The following is a 15,538-nucleotide window of genomic DNA, read 5'->3' as shown; positions in this document are numbered from 1 at the left end:
GAAGAGCGGGGGACACACACTTCAAGGTCCAGGTGGAAGCAGGAGAGCCAGGTCCCGACACATTTCTCAAGGTGCAAGGAATGGCGTTTTTCAGGATCTTCAAATGCAGATGTGGAGCCTTCCTTTCTGCTTCTTTCTGCTCCTCAAGAGTAGATTTCAGGAACACTGGCTGAAAATTCAAAGAAACCTGAGGCTTCAGAGCCGAGATTAATATTCTTCATTCCATTCCATTTCTAATAATGCTAAAATAGCTTCTGACTTAAAGATCCCAAAACCCATGCAGGACTCTTCAGAGGAAAACAAGACATTAGTTCAAATCCAGGTTGGGTCACTTGTCAACTAGGTTTTTGAGCAAGTTATATATCCTCTTTGAGCCCTGCTTTCCTCATTTGTGAAATGGCGTAAACATTCTCACAGGGTTATTGCGGTGATTAGAGAAGGTGAAGATGGAAAGCATCTAGCAAAGACTGTGGCATGTGGCAGAAACTCCAAAAACAGATATTACCACCACTGGTATGAATATTGTTAATTTTATATTATCGTTATTCTTATTTTCAGGAGGAATGCTGTAAATATTTAAGCAGAGAAATAAATAGAACCATATTCAAGACTAAGGGGGAAGATAACACAGTCGGTGTGCTGAAATCATAGCTTTATTGCCTTCACAGGCTTTCTCTTTGGTATTAACAGTATCATCTACAAAAATGTCTTATTTCGGAGCTTCCCTGGTGGCACAGTGGTTGAGAGTCCGCCTGCCGATGCAGGGGACACGGGTTCGTGCCCCAGTCCGGGAAGATCCCACATGCCACGGAGCGGCTGGGCCCGTGAGCCATGGCTGCTGAGCCTGCGCGTCCGGAGCCTGTGCTCCGCAACGGGAGAGGCCACGGCAGTGAGAGGCCCGCGTACTGCAAAAAAAAAAAAGTCTTATTTCTACTGATTCCACTGCCAGCTGATACTCAGGCCTTACGCTTGTGAAGACCCCATACATCATGAATGTTTAAAATCTGTTTTTGTTGTTGGTAGTTGCTAATACTGGCAGATGGAGTAGTTTGATGAGAACTGTGTCCTACCGTGTCTCTTGCCCACGTGTGCTCTTCTCACTGCGAACTGCTCCCTGGGGGGACGCAAAGGAAAAGCACACTCCACCCAAAGTCTGGGTGTAGACCAGTTCTCTGCACCCATAGCCACTCACCGTGGTGGCCCTGTGGTGGCCACAGCTGTCACACTCCCCAGGGTGGCATCTCTGCTCCCATCCCTTGGAGAGAGAAGCCCTCGGCTTGGTGATCCCCACCGCTGGGTATCCTGTCACAGATTTGCATTTTCCCTCCGAAGTGCATCTATAAGATCTAATAACCTAACCTACTCTTCAGTCACTCTCTCCCCTCACTAGCCCTTTAAAAATAGGATTTAAGACTCATGGCAATTTCAGCCAAAGTGTTACTCTTACCCTTAGGGGCATATTTCTGCATTTCCAAACTGCCACTCCGTCTGACTTTGTGAACTCATCAGTATCAGGGACTGCATCTAAAAATACTCCCAACCTGGGACTTCCCTGGCGTCCGGTGGTTAGGACTCCACGCTTCCACTGCGGGGGGCATGGGCTCGATCCCTGGTCAGGGAACTAAGCTGCAGGGTGCAGCCAAAATTTTTTTAAAAAGTACTCTCAACAGCATTTGACTCTTGTGAAAACTCTAGACCCAGAAGGAATGAAGATTTTATTTTACTACTATAAACATACTAAGTGGCGCTCCTGAGTCGGGCTTAGGGCTAAGGGCCTTACCACCTGATTCAGTTCCTCCAAGAGGCAGGTAGCATCATCAGCCTCATTTTCTGGATGAGTAACTAAGGCTTTGGATTGAGTAACAAGTTGGTAAATGGCAGTCGGGTACCAAACTGGGGCTGACTGTGTCCATCCACTCAGCCCTCATCCTGGCTCCCTCCCTGTGGTGGAATTCAGCACGGTGAGCCATTCAGTCTGTTCTCCTATCGCCCGTCTAGGGAGCAGCATTAAAAATATGAAAATGAAAGTGTCGGGCAGACATCCAGCCCAGAACTCATATGTTGTGGCCTGGAGAGCCCCAACTGTCCAGGTGGAACCTTGGAAGCTGGAACTGACCTCAGGGTCCAGACGCTTTTACCTGCGTTTATCTAATCAAACTGGGATGTGCTACCATCTTCCCGCCCCTTTTACCTCTGTTCTGCCTGCATGTCGGTAGCCTGACTCACCCTCAGATTCAGCACCTACTTCTCCCATTTGGCCTGACACCCTGCAAAACCAGCCCACCCTTCTGCCTAGCCTGGCTGGCTCCTCTTCATCCGGCTGGGACCCTCCACTCTATGCCCCATGCCCACCGCAGCAAAGGGCTGGACTCCCGTGGCCACAGTGCCCCGTGCGGAGAGGCTAGACTTCTTTCTGTCTCTTTCAATTTTGACAAGCTGAATGGTTGACTGAAAATGCCACCAATTAAAACGAACTTTCCCCTGGTTTATGAACTCGAAACAGACAGGAGGAAGCCTGCTGCCGTTTACATTCAGCCACATTCTAAAATTAAAATTATTAACATCAAAAAGACTATTGAAATGGTTCTTATTTTGTTCTTACCAATACTGGAGGGGATCAAGTTCTACTCAGAAGGAGGAAAGCTATGAGAATCGGGGCTGGTCCATTTTCAGCGCAAAACAAATAAGCCTTGGTCTGCTTCTCTGTGATCCTTTGAGTTCTTATTCTACATGTGAAAGGGCCCTGAACTGGAGCCCGCTTTTGGTGTTCTTGTGTCTGTGGCATGATCTGTGCTCCCTTCCCCTTTCAGGCCCTACCACTGTCCTTCTGGGGCACATAAACCGCCTTCCCCGCGAGTCTTACTGGCATCAGCAGACAAAGATTTGGAGACAAACACGTGACTTTGGAAACATCTCCACAGTGACCCCTCACCCCCACCCCTGCCTCTAGGGACCAACAGTCCCACAGATGAGCTGGGTCTGTCTTGTCCCTTCACATCTCCCTCCATGTGAAGGTGGTGGACCTAGGGCTGGTTGCCATGGCAGCAGACCAAGCAGCCCGAGCAAAAACCACCATGGAAAGTGCTCCAGAAATGGAAGCATACTGGACTTCCATGAAATCGCACCCGAGAGAGAAAGGGGGCCGAGAGCACACAAATGAAATGATGCCCGAACCCAGCTCTCGGGGCCACAGACCCAAAGTGTTCTCCTTTAATTCACCGCACACCCCCAGGTGGCCAGACAGGGGACCTGGAACCTCCGTGAAGTGGCTAAGATCCGGACGAATGTCAGATACACAACCAGCCTGAAGCACCTTTGGGTTCCCTGCTTCTTGGGATGAAGCCCTTTCTGCTGATCGGATGCTGCCTCCCCCTTCCTGATGACACTCAAGTAAAGGAATCTGGCGGCCCAGGCCCCTCACCATAGATTATCCACATGCAGGCACAAGCTCTGCTTTCCAGCCTGAGCTTGAGAGAGAGAGAGAATTCCCCACACCATTATCTTCTCTCTCTTCTGCTTGGCATCGCCAGGAGCTGCAAAGCTGACTTACACCACTTGAATAATTCTTTTAATGGCACCATTTTCCTCACTTGTAAAACCGGGCACTGTGATCCTGACTCAGAGGCATCTGCCTCTGCTAGGCACACACGCCTCATCCCAGGCCCTGGGCTGTGGAACCCTATCTGTCAGTCTTGTCCACATATGGCTCAGGCTGGCCGATGACATCCGGGGCGGACAGAAGCAAACATGCCCCCAGCCTGGGCCAGCCTCTGAGGGCACACACGTGTGCACCTGGTCCCTGGCCACTTCTCCCTCTCCGGCCCCTTGTGCCTTGTCAGGATGTGTGAGTCTGGATTGTAGATGCCAGGGGACTGAGTGGAGCCCAAGCCTTCCAGGAACCCCAGCGCCTCAGATTTTCTACGGCCTTTACAAAACGGCCTGTGCCCAAGTCCAGCATATCCTACAGCCTCGCTCACATCCCCCTTTACTCATCACCCGGGGTTTATTGAGCATTTACTCTGTGCTGGTGCCCCTCTAGGCACTAGGTTTGCTGCAGTGAACAACTCCTCTAAGGTTCTGATCTCGCAAGAAGGTTCACACACTGGACTCGGTACACACCATTCTGCAGAAACACACACAGTGTCCCTATCTCCTTCCACACATTAATAAAATATTCATACCAGCTAGTAGGCAGTGGCTCTCTCTCTCTCTCATGTCATTCTAGAATCTCTACGTGTTCTGTGGCTTAACAGTCCCTGCTAAGATTTCAGGGTTGGACCTTTGTCTTCAGCGAACAGTAGAGATGGGGGATGTGGGCAGAGGCAGGGGGGCGAACAGGTTTCCAAAAGGTGAGAGCCCTTCTGTCTGGGTTTCCCAAAGGCCCTAGGGGAGACAGCTGTGGGGAGGGCCCAAGGTGGCTGGCGGTAACAGGCAATGAGCCCAACTGCCCCCAGCTGATGGGTCTGAGTGGCCTGATGGAGCACTTTTGTCAGGAGAAGCACCATTTCCTTCCACAGGATATGAATGGGTACACTCCAGCACCTCTGCCAATCACAGTGGGTCAGAGGCATTTTCTTTGTCTTTCTGCCACATCAGAGGGGAGACATGGGTGGTGGATGGAGAACTCAGAGTTTCCCTTTGTTTATCCCTTCTGTCGGTGCCAACACAGAGCCCCCATCTCAGGAGGAAAGCCAGAGGCAGGTAGAAAACAACAAATTACTAAGCCACAAAGAGGAGAGGGGAAGAGAAAACATGGGCGAGGAGAATGCGCCCCTTATGTTTTCTGTTGCTCCAAACTGAAGGGCTGTGCACCCAGATGGAAAAGCCACTCGCACCTTAAAGACTAGGTTCCCGCCCTCCCCCCAACCCCCGCCACCTCCCCACCCCGACTTGAAGGAAGAAAGCCAATGTGGGTTCCTCACTTCCCAGGGTGCCAGCTGCCTGGGTAGAGCAGGTGCACCCTTAAAACAGGTGGATTTTCTTAACAAGCTGCAAGACAACACAATCTTTCTTCTGAACAGTGGATACAAGCCTTTGCAAATGCAGTTTATAAGTAAGTATTCCATTACTGCAACTTGTTTACATGATTTATCTTCACAAGACTGCCCCTACTGGACCAGACAGATTGAGGGCAGATGTGAATGCGGCTATCACATCCCAGGCTTGGAGGCATAGTTCTGCACCTGTAACCAAGTGCAGATGAGCCAGACAGAGCCGCTGCGGGGAAAACGATCACTTTTATTCTAATCCATACTCCGAGGATGCTGTGTGGCTGTCCATCAGCCAGCAGACATTCTCAGCCCTGTTCCCTACTCCAGCCTGCTAACTTGCCTTAGCTCCTCAGGAGATTCCTCCTTGGTCTCGATTTCTGTGCTGCTTTTCATAAAATCAGCAAAATTGTAGAGCTGTGTAATAGTATCTGGAGTGGCCAAGATGAAAAGACGCAGGAATTAGATGTTGCAAAGGTAGGGGCCGCCAACCCGCAAAGTGACAACAACCTGCCTGCAGGTCTGCCCCTTCCGTGAAATCTTTCAATCAGAGCTTCTTTCCCATCTGAGAGCTGGTTTGAGACCGTATACCACCTCTTGCTTTGGGATGCAGCAAGAAGTAGGAAAAATAATGACAGCTTAGAGAATCCAGCTACCAGGGGAAGCTAAGCATAAAAAGGTGTGTGTGTTATGCACATTAATAAACAATGAAGGGATTAGTAAAAATGAAAATATCTGACTATATCAAGTGCTGGTGAAGGAATGGACACACAGGGCCTTTCACACACTTTTGATAGGAAGAGCAGTTTGAAAGTTAAGCATTATCTCATCAAGCTAAGCACTCCAGACAGGCAACAAATATTCTCGCTCCATGCACGACACAAGGCGTGTAAAGGATGAGGATGGTAGCATTGTTCAAATAGCAAAACCTGCCATCAGCCCAATGCACATCTGCCGGAGGCGGGGTGAATAAACTGAGGGAGAATCACAATATGAGTGATGTCCCGCAACACACCAGAATATGGATGAACCGTGGCAGTCGAATGTTTACATGGAAAAAGTAAGTCAAAGAGCATGTACACGAGATCATTTCTACGAGTAAAAAACTGAAATAAAAATACATACATCTTTAGGATACATGTAGAGAAGATACAACTCTGAAAACGTTTAGCAAAAAAATGAGGACAGGATTCAGGATGGTGATTAGTGCAGACGGGCAGCATGAGGGAGACACATGACCGGATGCAAGCTGTTGCCAGATCTTAACTTTGCTTTGAAAGGTGTTATACAGGGGCTCATTGTTATTGAAGATGATAAATGGTAGTGATAATGATGATAGATGATAGATAGATAGAGGTTAGATAGATGTCTGATAGATAGATAGATTGATGATAAATATACCATCTATGCACCAATGATGAGAGAGAATTTTCTGGAAACAAATCTTCCACTCTCTATAACAGAGATACCGTTATATTTTTTTTCCTTCTCCCCAGCCACAAAAGATACTCTGAATTGCTCATCCTCTCTCGCAGTCAGTCTGCCTTGTAGTAGTTCTGGCCAATGCAATCTGGGCAGAAACAAAGTGCACTCTTGTAGGCGGGCCTGGCGAGCCGGCTGCACCATCTCTACCTGTTCTCCCTCCTGAGGGTTGGATGCTCATGCTTTCGTCCATTGGAAGCCACGTGTTAAAGAAGTGAAACTTCTGAAAGCCTGGGATCCTGAGTGACCACATGGAGTGCAGCCCCACGGCCCTAACCCCTGGTGCCCACTGGACATTATGTGATTGACAAATACACTTCTGATGCACTAAGTCACTATGACCCCAGGGTTTACCTAGTGTGACCTTAGTGAACTCAACTCAAACACAAGCACCGCAAAGTGACAACAACCTGCCTGCAGGTCTGCCCCTTCCGTGAAATCTTTCAATCAGAGCTTCTTTCCCATCTGAGAGCTGGTTTGAGACCGTATACCACCTCTTGCTTTGGGATGCAGCAAGAAGTAGGAAAAATAATGACAGCTTAGAGAATCCAGCTTACCCAGAAGCATACAGCACAGTTACCCAGAAGCATACTTTTTACCAGTTAAACCTCTTACGTGCTTTTGAGGGAGGTGGAAAAAGCCAGACTTTCAAGGGTCTTAAACTTGAGAGATTCGACTCTACGTTGTCCCTTGTGTGCTCTGGGTGACGGCATTAAGCAGCCCAGGTCTCCCCGAGAATGCTTATTCGGGCCGGTACCAATCACTTCCTCATTTGAAGAGATGTGGTGCTTTTATGGCATCTAAAAATCAAGCAATTTATGGAAAAGTATCACACCATTTGAGGACAAAGCCTAGGTACTGGTACCTTGACTAGAGGGCCTTCTCATGCATTTTAACTAGGAGCCCTTTTCAAATACCAGTGGCACCTTCTAGGAAGGCCACTCTGTTTCTGTCCGGCTTTGAGCGCATTCACCCTCCTCGTGCCTGGCATGCTGGCACTGGTGTCTTGTGCGATCTGCTTTGCTGTCTTGTGAGGGGGGAGAACCGAGCAGATGGCCATGGCCACAGGGATGCCAGGTAACGAGCAAGTGCCTCACGTCAGAGTGTCGGGGCCTTGTCACCTCGCCAGAAACGACAGCTTGGCCGTCTGGCATCAGCCCTGATGTCGGGAGGAAGCTCCCATCTCACCACTCCAGCTCCTAACGTAGCTGCGCTTTCAAATTCTTGCCCTGAATCAGTGCTTCTTGCCTTTTCAGCTGAGTTGAGCTGGGGTTGGGCAGTTTCCAGAAAATGAAATTATATTAAATATAGATTCATCACCTGGTTGAGCAGTTTGTGACTTTGGGGAAAAGAGGGGCATATCAACTATGGGCGGAGGGATGCCCTTCTAAGGCCATGTCCCCTCCCCCATGCATCACTGTAGTCGTACCCCTGCCCCAAGCCTGGCAGTGAACTGTCAGCCCCTCCACCTCTCCTGCTCACCTACCCAGACCGGACTGACCTTAAATCAGTGCCCCTATCCAGCCTCCCTCCTACCCACCTTCCCCACCTCCTGGGAGGAAGGTAGGGCTGCCCAGTGGAAGAGCACATCAGCCTCTGGACAGGCTGCAAGGAAACAGGGTAGTGTGAACACTGGGCTGCCGAAGTCAAGGGACATGGGACTCGCCGCCCGGAACTGAGGGGACTGGAGACGGGGTAAGACCACACCCCACGGTGGAGACAGGAATAAGGAAATCGCAGCCCTAGAAAGGACCTTGGGGACCACTTGCCCTCTTCTCCACACTCAGAGAGAACAGAGAAGACACGCAGGAAGATGATGCGACTTACCCCCAGGTGACCCCTGTGAGCAAACACAAACCAGGGATCCCTACCCTCGCACAATAACATCCTTTTCCTACATCTCCCCGCCCGTCCAGAATGTTCAGTTTTCCTTTTAGGAAGCATTTTGGGCAAAGAGGAACCAAAGCCACCCTTTTAAATTAGGAGGGAGAACCAGACACTTGCGGGACCTGGCGAATCAAGGGTGCCCAACAAAGACCACCTTCTGGGTCGGCCTCTGGGAGGTAGGTGAGAGGGGTTGCGAGGAGGGGAGGGGCATTGGGTTGGGGGCCTCGCCTCCCCCGCCAGGCTCTCAGATTGTGGTGACTGACCCTTCGGTCAGGAATGAGAACGCCCTGCCCAGGGACCTGTGAGTGGTGCAGATGTCAGGTCAGAGAGGTAAGTAGATTTAAGTACCGATTTCACCCGCGCTAGCTGCGCATGCACGTCGCGAGCAGCAATTCTGATTTCTCACCACCCAGAATAATAGGCCATCCTTCCAAGTCGATGGGCCATGATGTGCTTACTCACTGAGTGATCGGGACCCACACTGAAATAAGTACTTGCAGTACTTGCAGGGGTGGACAGGGAGACGAGAGGTCCAGATGCCCTTTCAGGGAAGACTTTCTTGTCCCAACTGCTGGGAGTGGGGTTGGCTTTGGGGCTCAGCTGTCTGCCCTTCGGGAATGGCTTCTGCTGCAGTCACCCCGTCCAATGTCACACTCCCAGCCAGGGTGGCCCACACCCAGCCGCTGATGGACACAGGGTGAAAAGACCAGCCACTGAGGCTTAGGATGGGACAAGTCGCACACACAATCTCAACCTGGACCCTCTTTCACAGGCGGAGAGGCTGTGGCATCCGCTTCCCGACCCTGCTTCTGCCCCTCCCTTCCACGATGTCCATCCCGGGTGCCACTTCTGGTAAACATCCCAAGCACTAAACCCTGCAGGGTCTACCTCCTGGCAAACCCACACAACATTGACCTCGCTTCTCTCCCCAGGAGGCAAACCTCACACCATAGCCCCACTGTGGACCCCACCTCATCAGAAATTCAGAGACCTGATCAGTTCCCGAAGCCCTAGAACTCCTCTGGGAGCCCAGCAAGTCATCCTCAGAGTAAACTTCAGGCAACCCAAGGCAAGAATTGTCTCTGGTAACACTGTATCCTGAGATTGGCTCAGTACTACTTAATCATATGCAAAACAGAGAAATATGCCAGAGCTGAATCCCATTTCCCAGCCCTTTGATCTATGGTTCTCCAGTTTGGTTAGTTATTATCGCACCATCTGACATGAACTGATGCTTCTAAGTTCCATAATGTCAAATAACTCACATTTCAGTAACACTGCCTACCCACGGCTAAAAATATTGTTTCTTCCCACACAGCTATTCCTAATGAGATATTCCAAGCCACCTGGCACCCGGGGGAGATCCCTGGCTCATCTTCAATGGCGCCCTATGAAATGGGAACTGTATACAATAGAACCCATTGGATGCTGGTGTCACGGGGCAGGAAGAGACTGCACGGGTTCTTTTGTCCTACAGTAAGAGATGTCCCTTGGAGATGTCATTAGACCCACAGTCAGTGTGACCCTCGGGTAAAACATAGTACAACACACCAGAAGAGGTGCCGGCCCCTGTTACTGATTGGTTTTCCTCCAGGACCTTAGCTGCTCTTACAGTCTCTGATGAGACCCAGTTTGAAACCTGAACAAGTGTTAACTCCCACTGAAATGTAAATGCATTCAGGGAGCAGATGAGCCTCCTAACTGCTGCACTAGCTAACAAATCCCAGCCATCCCAAAGGCTTGCCATGCATCACAAACAATGTGCCCTGCACGTTCGTCCCCCCATTTTGCTAGCCTGTGCTCTCACCTTTCCATCACCCCACTGATCCAGGCGTTCAGGCGTCACCTCCCTGGGACGTGGTTCCTCTTCTTCTCACCCAAGCTGGGTTAGGGACCCTTTTCTAGGTCCTCCCAGCTCCCGGTGTACACATATACATAACAGATATAATATATGCTGCACCCCTGGTGTGCTGTGCTCCCCCACAGACTGGAAGCCGTTCTAAGCACGTCAGCTAGGGTTGCAGCAGCAAAACTAAAATGCACTGGTGTGGCCATCTGTGTCTAAAGAGAACTTGTTGTTTCTATTCTTTGACTGTTATCCTGAAAATTATTAAGCAGAGCCCAGAGGATGGTCCCAAAGAAAACAACTCCAAGAGCATCCCTGGACATCCCTGGGCTGCCCTGGGCAGGTCTTCTCCAGGGAGAGCCAGGCAGCCCACCTACTAGTGCAGACGTGTCAGTTTCTCAGAGCCCACAAAGGAGCTCCACCCTCTAACTAGAAAACGAGGCCTCTGTGATCTGGTCTGGGAGGAGTGGTGAGTATAGCCTCCCCTCCCCAACAGTAAGCTCCCCTCCCCCTCCCTCACCTCCCAGCTGCACACTGGGTCTCTGCTGGAACAGGAGACAACACTAAAGAGGAATAAACATCCCTTCATGCACTGCAACATCCCAGGAGGACCAAGTGAGTTCACCAACTCTGCCTCTGCCCAGGCAGGGCAACTCTGTTCTGAGCCACACCCTCCCACGGCCTGGATTTAGCCTCATCCACTGTTCAGACCACATCTGTGGGACATCTGGGAAAATGCTACTAGATACTCGCCATCATAGTCAATGCTAACTGACTGTTATGGGTTGAATCATGTCTCTAAAGAAGGTATGTTGAATTCTTAACTCCCAGGACTTGGAAATGTGACCTTATTTGGAAATAAGGTCTTTGCAGATGTAATGAAGTTAAGATGAGGTCATATAGAATCAGGGTGGGCTCCGAATAGCCAAAGCAATCTTGAGAAAGAAAAACGGAGCTGGAGAATCAGGCTCCTGAACTTCAGACTATACTACAAAGCTACAGGAATCAAGACAGTATGGTACTGGCACAAAAACAGAAATATAGATCAATGGAACTGGATAGAAAGCCCAGAGATAAACCCACACACATATGGTCACCTAATCTATGACAAAGGAGGCAAGAATATGCAATGGAGAAAAGACATCCTCTTCAATAAGTGGTGCTGGGAAAACTGAACAGCTACATGTAAAAGAATGAAATTTGAACACTCCCTAACACCATACACAAAAATAAACTCAAAATGGATTAAAGACATAAATGTAAGGCCAGACACTATAAAACTCTTAGAGGAAAACATAGGCAGAACACTCTATAACATAAATCACAGCAAGATCCTTTTTGACCCACCTCCTAGAGAAATGGAAATAAAAACAAAAATAAACAAATGGGACCTAATGAAACTTCAAAGCTTTTGCACAGCAAACGAAATCATACATAAGACTAAAAGACAACCCTCAGAATGGGAGAAAATATTTGCAAACGAAGCAACTGACAAAGGATTAATCTCCAAAATATACAAACAGCTCATGCAGCTCAATATCAAAAAAAAAAAAACCCAATCCAAAAATGGACAGAAGACCTAAACAGACATTTCTCCAAAGAAGACATACAGACAGCCACCAAACACATGAAAGGATGCTCAACATCACTAATCATTAGAGAAATGCAAATCAAAACTACAATGAGGTATCACCTCACACGGGTCAGAATGGCCATCATCAAAAAATCTACAAACAGGCATCTTCCCTGGTGACGCAGTGGTTGAGAGTACGCCTGCCGATGCAGGGGACACAGGTTCGTGCCCCGGTCCCGGAGGATCCCACATGCCGTGGAGCGGCTGGGCCCATGAGCCATGGCCGCTGAGCCTGCGCGTCCAGAGCCTGTGCTCTGCAGCGGGAGAGGCCACAGCAGTGAGAGACACACGTGCTGCAAAAAAAAAAAAAAATCTACAAACAGTAAATGGTGGAGAGGGTGTGGAGAAAAGGGAACCCTCTTGCACTGCTGGTGGGAATGTAAATTGATAGAGCCACTATGGAGAACAGTATGGAGGTTCCATAAAAAACTAAAAATAGAACTACCATACCACCCAGCAATCCCACTGCTGGGCATATACCCTGAGAAAACCGTAATTCAAAACGAGTCATGAACCGCAATGTTCATTGCAGCTATATTTACAATAGCCAGGACATGGAAGCAACCTAAGTGTCCATGAACAGATGAATGGATAAAGAAGATGTGGCACATATATACAATGGAATATTACTCAGCCATAAAAAAAAAAGAAATTGGGTTATTTGTAGTGAGGTGGATGGACCTAGAGTCTGCCATACAGAGTGAAGCCAGAAAGAGAAAAACAAATACCGTAGGCTAACACATACATACGGTATCTAAAAAAAAAAAAAAAAAAAAAAAAAAAAAAAAGGTTTAAAAAACCAACGCGAAAAAAAAAAAAAAAAAAAAAAAAAAAAAAAAAATGGTTCTGAAGAACCTAGGGGCAGGACAGGAATAAAGATGCAGACATAGAGAATGGACTTGAGGACACAGGGAGGGGGAAGTGTAAGCTGTGACGAAGTGAGCGAGTGACATGGACATATATACACTACCAAACGTAAAACCGATAGCTAGTGGGAAGCAGCCGCATAGCACAGAAAGATCAGCTCGGTGCTTTGTGACCACCAGAGGGGTGGGATAGGGAGGGTGGGAGGGAGATGCAAGAGGGAGGGGATATGGGGATATACGTATGCATACAGCTGATTCACTTTGCTGTACAGAAGAAAGTAACGCAACATTGTAAAGCAATTATACTCCAATAAAGATGTTAAAAAAAAAAAAAAAGAATCCGGGTGGGTCCTAATCCAATAACCAGTGTCCTTTTAAGAAGGAACTTGGACAAATGGGGTGACGACCACGTGAAACCAGAAGCAAAGATGGGAGCAAGGCGTCAACAAACCAAGGATGCCAGAGACCACCAGAGCTGGAAGAAACAAGGAAGCATCCTCCCCTAGAGCCTTCAGAGACAGCACAATCCTGCTCACACCTTGATTTCTGGGAATCTAACATGCTGAGCAGGAATTTCATGCAGCACACATAATGACAACAGCCCTGGGAGGTGCTTACTGAGGCCCAGAAAGCCCATGTGACAGCCCCAAGGTAAGGTCAGCATAACTAACACAGACAGAACAGGAACTCAAATTCATGTCCCAGGGACTCGAATCCGTGTCTCCTGCCTGCAAGTCCAGCCATCTTTCCAGAGCTTTTCAGAGCTTTGAAATCAATTGTTGTTTCAGCTTTTGCTTTAGGGGTCTCCTGATCCTTGTTAAAACCTTCCTTTCTTTGCACTTGCCAAAAGGAGAGAGAGTTTGAGGCTCTGATGGAATTCCAGATCTCATGGTCAGGAAAGGCCCAGACAGCCGCAGCTGCCATCTGCCTGGTTTTGTCACAGACCTGCCTGGGTTGCTGCACTTGATTTGGGGGGTCAGGAGAAAGCAGTAATTTACAAGCTGTCTTCACCTGCCAGTATCATTGTCATAAAGGGAGTCCAGAGTAATTAGGCACTTGTAACCACTTAATCCACTTTAAAATCTCTGCAAGCCGAAGGGAATCATTATGGAGCTCCAATCTGGCTAGTCCTTGGCTGGTCTTCTGTTGGACCTAGAGTCCAACAGAATATTATAAATTACACATTTTTAAAGACTCCTCCAAAATAGCTGCAGCCCTGAAGTGGGAGCTTTGTACAGAAAGGCAAAGTCAGGAAACACTCTGGGTTTCCCTCTGACCCTTCCCAAACTGGGAGCCAAATTGTCTCACAGCCCTCCACTGCTGGGATCGGGCTTGTAAATTGGAACTATACCCTTCATTCCATTCCATCCACATGGGCCACCTCTCCAGTCACCGCTGAACCCCACAGCTCCCTGACAAAGGCCCCGAAAGTATAATTTACCAGGTGCTGCGGGATCAGAGACCCAGCTCGATGTCACGGACCGCTGTGTCCAGCTAGGCTGCATCTGCGAGCGGGAAAGGAGAGTAGAACTGGGGCAGAGCTGAGGGACAGACCAACGTGATCCCCATTTTCCCAGGGACAGAAGGCTTGCCCGTGGCCCAGACATCCCCTCCACCCGCTGGGCTAAAACCTCTCCTCTGACCTTTCCAAAGCAGCAGCAGCAAGCAGCGTCTCCAGTCTTCAACACCGATACTTGACCAGCCTGCAGCTCCGACAGTAATTAGTCCACAGAAGCGCATCATTTATTCACCAGATGCAGCTCCACAGACTCCAGGGTCACCCCTGAGCCTGGTCTTTGTCTTCCTTCTGTGGAATCTGTGCCTGCAGGCAAGTCACCACCACTTCCTGGTGACACAAGAGGCTCTTGGTCTACCAGTGAAGTAAAAAATCGGTTGAATGGATTTGCTGCCGATGATGATTTCTGGTTGGTGGGGCAATTGGGGGCATGACTGGAAAACAAGCCCAGCAGGACCTTGCACTAACTTTCAGGACCTGTCCCTTCTTTCCTCCCCCAGAGTTTATGGGCTGTGTAGACACGGCATCCGGAAAACCAGGACTCACACAACTGGCACTGATACAATTTAGCAAAAGCCCAACCAGTGACACTGAACATCTCCAGCCCAGCCCAGGGGCCTCTGAAAAATGCCCAAGGATACAACCAGCAGAAGTGACAAGGGCAAAGTGATGAAGAAGGGGAAACTGAGAAAGAAAACATCACAGTTAAATGGAATAATGGCTGACCTTGCATTAACAACTAAACTTTCTAACTTTTGGAAGTGACCTCACAGAGCAACATCACATTTTAAACATTCTTGGGGTAGTAAGAGTGTCTTTATCTCACACCTGACAGAGCAGAAACTGAGCACCTGAGAAATAAAGGGACTTGCCTTGGGTCACATTGTCCATGGCAGGGTCAGGGTCAGGGTCGGGACTCGGGCACCTGTGGCATTGCTGTGAGCAGAAATAACGCTTCTCCCAGGGGAAGGTCCAAGGGGTGACCTCAGTGCATCAATGAGACAAGAGCAAAGACACTGAATGCTTGCGCAGTGAGAGAGAGGCTGCCTTAGATTCAGTCCCAGATAACATGACTGCAGGTGCTGAGCGAGGCTCTGAGCTGAATATCATTCACCAATAAATATCGCATCCTCAGCCCTTCAGAGCTTCACCTTTCAATGTTCCCCCATCTCCCTGGGACTTGGATCATTTCGGGAAAGAAGTGTGCGGACGCCCTGGACCTGTGCCCAGATCAATAGAGCCAAACAGCATCAAAGAGAACATCTGCAGCATCTTCATAATTAATTTCAAAAGCTTGGCTTCTCCAGAGAAAATAGTCTC

The sequence above is a fragment of the Lipotes vexillifer genome, unplaced genomic scaffold, assembly GCF_000442215.2.
Source record: "Lipotes vexillifer unplaced genomic scaffold, Lipotes_vexillifer_v1.1 scaffold414, whole genome shotgun sequence".
NCBI classification, from domain to species: domain Eukaryota; kingdom Metazoa; phylum Chordata; class Mammalia; order Artiodactyla; family Lipotidae; genus Lipotes; species Lipotes vexillifer.
The sequence above is the reverse complement of the archived record's forward strand: the minus strand, read 5'-3'. Positions refer to the sequence as shown.